This window comes from Rhipicephalus microplus, unplaced genomic scaffold (genome assembly GCF_043290135.1).
Source record: "Rhipicephalus microplus isolate Deutch F79 unplaced genomic scaffold, USDA_Rmic scaffold_14, whole genome shotgun sequence".
NCBI classification, from domain to species: domain Eukaryota; kingdom Metazoa; phylum Arthropoda; class Arachnida; order Ixodida; family Ixodidae; genus Rhipicephalus; species Rhipicephalus microplus.
In genome coordinates this window covers 29,844,783-29,852,514 of record NW_027464587.1, presented here as the reverse complement: position 1 = coordinate 29,852,514, position 7,732 = coordinate 29,844,783, and positions in this window count along the sequence as shown.

Below are 7,732 nucleotides of genomic sequence, written 5' to 3'. Positions count from 1 at the left end.
AAAACAACGGACACAGACAACGATACGCTCTACAATGCAGTCGCATGCATTGAACAACCAAGACACTTAAAGATTAAAGAGATAGAAAACCTATCCAGTCCAAAGTTCTTGGAACACAAGTCTGAATGATGCTCTTCCGAGAACCACTCACTCAAAGTCCAGCGTTGTTGTCGTTCCGCAGCCCTCGAAGTTTCTCTTCCAGGAAACCTCCCGTCTTCAATTCGCCACTCTTCACACTTCAACTTCTTCGCCGGAACACGTCGGCTTCACACCCGCAGCTGTTGCCTCGCGTCTTCGCTCGATAGCGGTAAACACACGCTCTTGCCTGTAGCTCGAGCTTCACCCCTCAGGTGGAAATCCTCTTCATCTCCGGCCTCGTCCCTACGGACCAAAACCTTCGCCGACTACACGGCGGAATCCCTACGCGCTCTGGCGTTCACTTCCGTCTCCTCCTGCTCTCTCGTCTCGGCCGCTCGATTAAATATCTTCCGCGCCACATTCTAGAAAGTTCTTGTCATTTCGTCGGCGCGATACGCAGCGAAGGCTGGGGAGAGGCGCGAGACTGTACGGGGGCCGTCTCCGACAGATGAGTCAACCCGGCATACACGCCCATTTCCTTCTGGAACGTTCCAGTGCTTGCCCGGCCGCCGCTGTGGGGTGAGGAGGTTCATCGGTGAAGCCACGCTTCCGAGAGGAGAGGCGTCGCGCGCCCGGGGAGCCTTGGATGCTTGTTTTCTCTTTTCTTTTTTTTTGTTGACCTCGCCGCGTCTCTCTGGGCGCGTTATCGCAAGAATTTGGCGGCGCGCCCGTTTTTAGCGCTCGTTCTGTGACACCATATATCTATCTATCTATTTATCAATCAAATCGCCTACGTCTAGGTTCCCTCACGATCACCCCCTTAACTTAGGGTCTCCGAAATATTTTAAAAAAGAGCCAAATATTCGTGAAACGCCAATGCTATATCCAGTGTTGGCTTTCCAATTTCTTGCACATATTTAGCGCCACTTCGTAATGTTTCACTTAATAAAAATTACAACAGAGTCATCTTGCATAGCATTGATTCCCAAGTTATGTGGGATCTGCTTCTTTTAGGGGCGAAGCTTCTTAAAGCGGCACCCGTTCGTCCCTAGTAGTAGTAGTAGTAGTCGTAGTGTGTAACCAGTCATAGATTTTGACCTCAAAGGTGGTGCCGGTTGGAGATTTCTTCTGTGCGTTGTCAAACAATAAAAAAACCACAGCGTGCGTGTTAACTAAAAGCCGAATTCTCCTGTCTCTCATTACCCCTTAGCAGCCATTGGCATGTACGTCGAGGATTATCTGACAAGAAAGGGTTGCTACGTTATACTCGCTGGGCGTAACCTTCTTGGTTTTAGAAAGGTTTAGCGAGCGTTGGGTGGCAGTGCCATGAATACAGTGAACTAGTATATACCATGAACTCGATTGATTGATTGATATGTGGGGTTTAACGTCCCAAAACCACCATATGATTATGAGAGACGCCGTAGCGGAGGGCTCCGGAAATTTTGGCCACCTGGGGTTCTTTAACGTTCACCCAAATCTGAGCACACGGGCCTACAACATTTCCGCCTCCATCGGAAATGCAGCCGCCGCAGCCGGGATTCGAACCCGCGCCCTGCGGGTCAGCAGCCGAGTACCTTAGCCACTAGACCACCGCGGCGGGCCTACCATAATCTTGAGGTGGTTAAAGGTGGGAAGTAGGCACGAAGCGCAAGCCGTAAGAAAGTGTGCGTGTGCCTCCTCTTGTTCAGTCCTTGAAATGTCCGCTGGATGACGGTGCTTCTATATGAGGAATATATGATGAAAAGATGCGAGATGGTATTACTTGGAGTGTTGAATAGATGGACGAACTAACACACAGACAGATGCATAGACGGACGCACGGATGGCTGCACAGACGGATGGACGCATGGACGGACGCAGGAGTGGATGCATGGAGGAACGCAGGGACGGACGCACAGATGGACGTGTGGACACACGAACTTACATACGAACGGACGGGCGGATGGACGCCCGGGCGGCCACACAGACGCACGCATGAACAGACGAATGCTTCACTCCACTCTCCATTATTCACTCCGTGGATATGCTGCAATCTTTTTTTTTGCGGGCAGTAGCGGATGGCGAAATGTATGCCACGAAATGATCTTCATTTGGTATTGCAAAACGCCAGTACTGTGAAAGCAATCGAGTAGTTCTTATACAATAAAGCATTATGTAAATAAATAACACTCCGAAAATGCAGGAAAATATTAGTTGGCCTCGCGCGGCTCAGCCTCATGTAGGCTTCGCAGTGCTTGCGGAGCGCAAGGATTGAACGCAAATTCACCCACTCGCAGAGCAGCGCACCATGCGGGCGCTGCCGGCAGTCATCAGCTGCGGGGCCATCTCCTAGCTAGCGCTCAGCACACTAGTCAATATATTTTTAGACACTGTAGTGAAAGATTAGCTCCTGCGGTGATGCTGAAGACAGCTCGAACGCGAATATTGCGAGTGCCCGCCAGTGAAGGTGCCTTGTGTTATTCCGCGGTTTGAAATTTTCCGCAGAGCCCTGAAGCCTCTCGAGTGGGATACCCCAAGGATGCCTAACCTACACAAGTGAAGAAAGATCTGTTGTCTGTAAGTATTTTGTTTTTAAGGTTTTTAACCGTATTAGCAGCAGGTAACTTGTTTTCTATGTATTGTTCAGAAATCTGCTTTATTCCCTTAATTTGACTAAGTATGTGGTGAAAATATTTTTTCCACAATAATTAGCAACTCTTTTGTGCAACCACAATTGCAATCTACAATAAAAATAGACAATTTTGACCAAAACTTTTTAAAAAAAGAGCAGTTAAGGGGTTAATTCTTATTGACCAATAAATTTCAGGAGTGTTAGCTTAACCAAACGTTGGTTTAACCTTCCCAATAGCTTTCAGCTCTTTCGCACCACTCCTGGGCTATTGGGCAGTTAGGATCTCTAAGTGCTCATCGGTCACTTCTAAACCAGCCCTCAGGCATGCCGCACATCGTGTGAAAGTAGCTCTGCCTTTCTCGCCAGCATGATTGACAGCACATTCCAAGCAGCGCCTCTGCTTGTTCTTGCAGTTCTTGGCCAAGTGTTCTAAGCTGAACCATTGATAGTGCCACGTTCAGTTCCTCAAGTTTTGTTATCTCCCCGTTACACTGTACGTAATTCACAGCACAAACCACGCCTACAGTGTTCGAGCAACGCCTCCTCTATTTTATCAATGCCAGCATGTGCCAGCCAGATGAACCTGTTCCGGCTGTTCAGCAACCTTCCCCCTACCCTTACCTGCTCTTGCCCATCGCCTACCCTTCGCGTGTGCTTTCCTCTCATGGGGGATGGGGGCCCCCTCAAGCAGCACTTCATGACGGAAATCATAAGAAGTAATTTTTGCTTAGTTGTGTACTGCTGCGTGGGACGGCATCTTGCATTTCTCGTGCTCACTATGTTGGCGGTCACGCTGGCTCTGTAAAGATAATGTGTTTTGAGATAGCGCATTGCTGTTTGTGGCACTATGCGGGCAACCAATGGGGAAGCATCACGGCAACGCTTGTAATGCGATGCACCGTGATGCGGTGACAGCACTGCTTCGAGCCACACACACAAAAAAGAGAGAGAGCGAAGGGACGAATTTGACGGACGTACGGTACTGTAGTGGGAAACACAGCTATCGCATCACCGGGAGAAACGCTCGGAAGCACGTGTGGCGCAGGCAAACCTCACGCAACGTCGCATCATGACCATTTCCTGAACTAAGGCCGACTGAAGGCTCCCGTGTTTAAGCGCACGCTTGCACTGGCATAGATATAAAGGAGGCGTTGATTCGAGAAGCTTCAGCGCTGTAGTGGATCATTTTGTTAAGGTTATGTCCACTCCGCGATAATTACAGATCATCCTCGAAGCTACGAGGCAGCGATAATGCTGAAATATTCGACGGCACGTGTGTAAATTCTGATGAACTTCACCGCTAGACAGTTGATCGACGGCTGACGCTCCGTTCGCCGCTGTAGGTAAAAGTGTGTTCGCGGTAATTTTACTTTTCGCTTGTTGGCCACAAGTTCGGGCCCAATATACAGTTTCATCTTGGATCTATAGTTGGCTCCCTTCGTCCACGTCATGACCCCATGACATATGGTGGAAGTGCTACCACTTTCATGTACCGGACGCCTCCATCAAGCCATGAATCTAGCTTACGTCGAAAAGAAAACACTGATGCGAGCCACGAGCAGCGAGTTAGCCGCAGGGAACAAGGTCTGCTACCAGAGTACTGGCTACTACCCTACAAGAGTCGGAAGACCAAGACGGGAGCATAAACCGCAGCGAAAATGACAACGCATGTGCAACCTGCACCGCTTCTGCTCCGGCAACACAAAGAGCCACCAACCTTCCGTGGTTCGCCACGTTCGAAGACCTGGAAAACTGGCTGGAAAGATGGTTTGTGCGCGCCGCTGTCCTCAACGACTGGTCCGACAATATGAAGCTTCCGCACGTCTATTTTGCTTTAGGAGATGCTGCTCGTGGTTCGAAAATTAAGAGCAAAGCCTCACAACGTGGGACGTCTTTTTCGCCGTTTTCCTTACCACTTCAATAGGGGCCTGCAAAGAGAAGGCTGCTGCTCTCCTCGAAACCCGTATGTATGTGGCAACTGATAACTTGGCGCTGTTCACACAAAATATGATTAAACTCTTCCACCAGATTGACCCCGACACGTCCGAGTAGAAGAAAATGCATCTGCTCATGCGACGGGTCAAGCAAGAACTCTTCGCCGGCTGATCAGTAACCCACCAAGGACGGTCGCCGAATTCATTTGAGAAGGATCTACGATAGAGAAGACGCTCGAGATACGGATACGGCATTGGAGCCGTAGCTTCTCGTCTACAAGCCACGCCGACATCCAAGCGCTAGGAACCGCCGACCTGCGTGAGACGACCCAAGGATCTTGCAAGAATAGCTGCGAAACTTGCTTCCTTCAGCGCAATCTCACTTGGTCTCCATCGCGGACGTTGTATGACAGAAGGCCCAGCAATCACTGAGCATTTGTCAGCCTACAAAGTCGCAGCTGCTAGTCATGAGCTACGCTGCTGCAGCCCGCCGGCATGCCCCTTTTTTACGCTCACGCCAAGACGCTGCCTCGCCTAAGAGCAGCAACTGATGGAGGTGCAGTTGCTGTACGACAAACTACCGAAAATGCTCAATCGCCTCCGATGACGATGCCGCAACGAAATCAAAAGCACGCGCCACTAGACAAAAGGGGTGTTCACGTCGAACCTTCGAAGCCTGAAGAATAAGTCACGACGCAACGTGAAAGCAACGCAGCGAACAGACTAGCCCTGATGCAGCGCCGCATCGCAACCGCGACGCATAACGACCAACCAGCGACCTCAACGTAATATTCGACGGCCACCTCGTCACTGCTCTCGTCCATACTGGAGCCGACTATTCCGTTGTCCAAGGGCCTTTCGCGATGAAGTTGAAGAAAGTGAGGACTGCATGGCAAGGCCCCGAAAGTCAGACCACTGAAAATAACGTAAATGAGCCCTGTAGCACTTTTTCAAGTAACCATGGAATGATTTAACTTGAAAATCTTCATCAGTTCATAAGCAGCAGCCTGATTATGCCCACTTCAGGGCAAAGGCATCTCTCATGATCCGCCAATCAACCCAGTCTTGGCTTTCCGTTGCCACGTTATACCGCAAACATTTTAATTTCATCGGCTCACCTAACGCTCTGTCTCCACTTCGTGCGTTTGCCTTTTCTGAAAATCAAGGGAGTTACCCTTAACAAGCACTGGTTATCCTGCCTACATGCTACATGTCCGGCCTATGTCCATTTCTTTTTATTCATTTCAACTATGCTGTCCTTAACCCCGGTTTGTTTCCTGACCCACTGCTCTCTTCTTGTTTCTCAAGGTTACACCTATCACTTCATTTCCATCACTCGCTGCGTCGTCCTCAATTTAAGCTAAATCCTCTTTGTAAGCCTCCATGTTTCTGCTCTGCAGATAGGTATTCGCAAGATGCAACTCTTATGTACCTTCCTCTTGAGGGATTGTGGCAATCTACCAGTCAAGATTTGAGTGCATGAGAAATGTGCTCTACCCCATTCTTATTCTTCTAGTTACTGCAATCTCGTGGTTCAGCTCCGCGGTTATTACCTGTCCTAAGCGCACACATTTCTTAACAACTTCCAGTGCCTCTCCACGTATCACAAAGTGCTGTTTTCTATCGAGATTGTTGCACAATAGGTTTGTTCATAATAATGTTTAGACCTACTTTTCTACTTTCCATGTCCAGTTCAGTAACCATAAACTCCAATTTGTCCCATGAGTTACTCTTGAAGGCAATGTCATCCACGAATCACAGGTTACTAAGGTACTCTTCATTATGACTGTTCTCAGCCAAGGCTCCTGAATACCTCGTGTAAAAACACGGTGAATAACATTGGAGAGATCGTATCTCCCTGCCTTGGACTCTTCATTATTAGGACTCTTTCACATTTTATGGCAAATTATGGTGGCTGTGGATCCTCTGTTTCTTCCTGTATGTTTATGCCGGGTTCTTCGATGCCCTGATTCCGCAGCTCCTGCATTACAAGCTGATGTCTCGACTGAGTCAAGCGCCTTCTCGTAATCTATAAAAGCTATGTATAGGATTTGGTTGTATTCAGTGCACTTCTCAATACCTGTTTGATAGTATAATTATGGTCCATTGTGGATCAACATATTTGCACAGCGCAAGAATACGAGTAGTTACGACGTTACTACAGAAGCAGAGACAAGGACAGAAAGAGCGCTCTTTCTGTCCTTGTCTCTTCTTCTGTAGTTATGTCGTAACTACTCGTAGTCTTGCGCTCTGCAAATATGTCGATTCCGAATCACCAACCAGCCCAAGCATCTGTCTTGTCTATTGTGGAGTAGCCGGTACAAATCCTGCTTGGTCTTCTAACTGATTGAACTCTAATATCGTCTTAATTTTATTAGCTATTATTTTCGTAAATAGTTTGTAGAGAACGGAGAGTAAGCTGATTGGCCTGTAGTTTTTCAAGTCTTTCGCGTCTCCTTTCTTATGGATTGAGATAATGTGGGCGTTCCTCCGAAATTATGGTACCCTTACCGTCAAGAGACACTTTGTATAGAGGTGGAAAATTTTTTCTAACACAATTTCTCTGCCATCTTTCACGATGTTTGTTGTTACTTTATCCTCACCAGCGGCTTTGTCTCTTCGCATTCCATCTAGGGCTTTCCTTGCTTCCCCTGTCGTTAACGGTAGGATGTCGAATACTCTTGAACTATTATAGTTTCTCCCAATACAATCCTGGTTCTTTTGACTTCTGTACAGCTCTCTGTAGAACTCCTCCGCCATGTCTACTATTCTATAGATATTGGTTATGACATTGCCTTCCTTGTTTCTCAATGCATACATCCGATTTTTGCCTATGCACAAGTCTGCCTTCGCAGCTTTCAGGCTTCTGCAGCTTTTTACAACCTGCTCAATTCTTTCCATGTTATACCTTCTGATTTCGGCTACTTTAGGTCTATTGATTAACTTCCAAAGCTCTACTAGCACTGTTTTGTCGGTTGATTTTGAGGCTTTCATCGTTTGTCGTCTCCTAAGAATTTTTTTTGTCTCCTGAGACAGTTTTCCAGTTCTCGTCTAGTGACTGAACCTCCAACTTCAATTGCACACTCTTTGATGGTACTAGAATTAT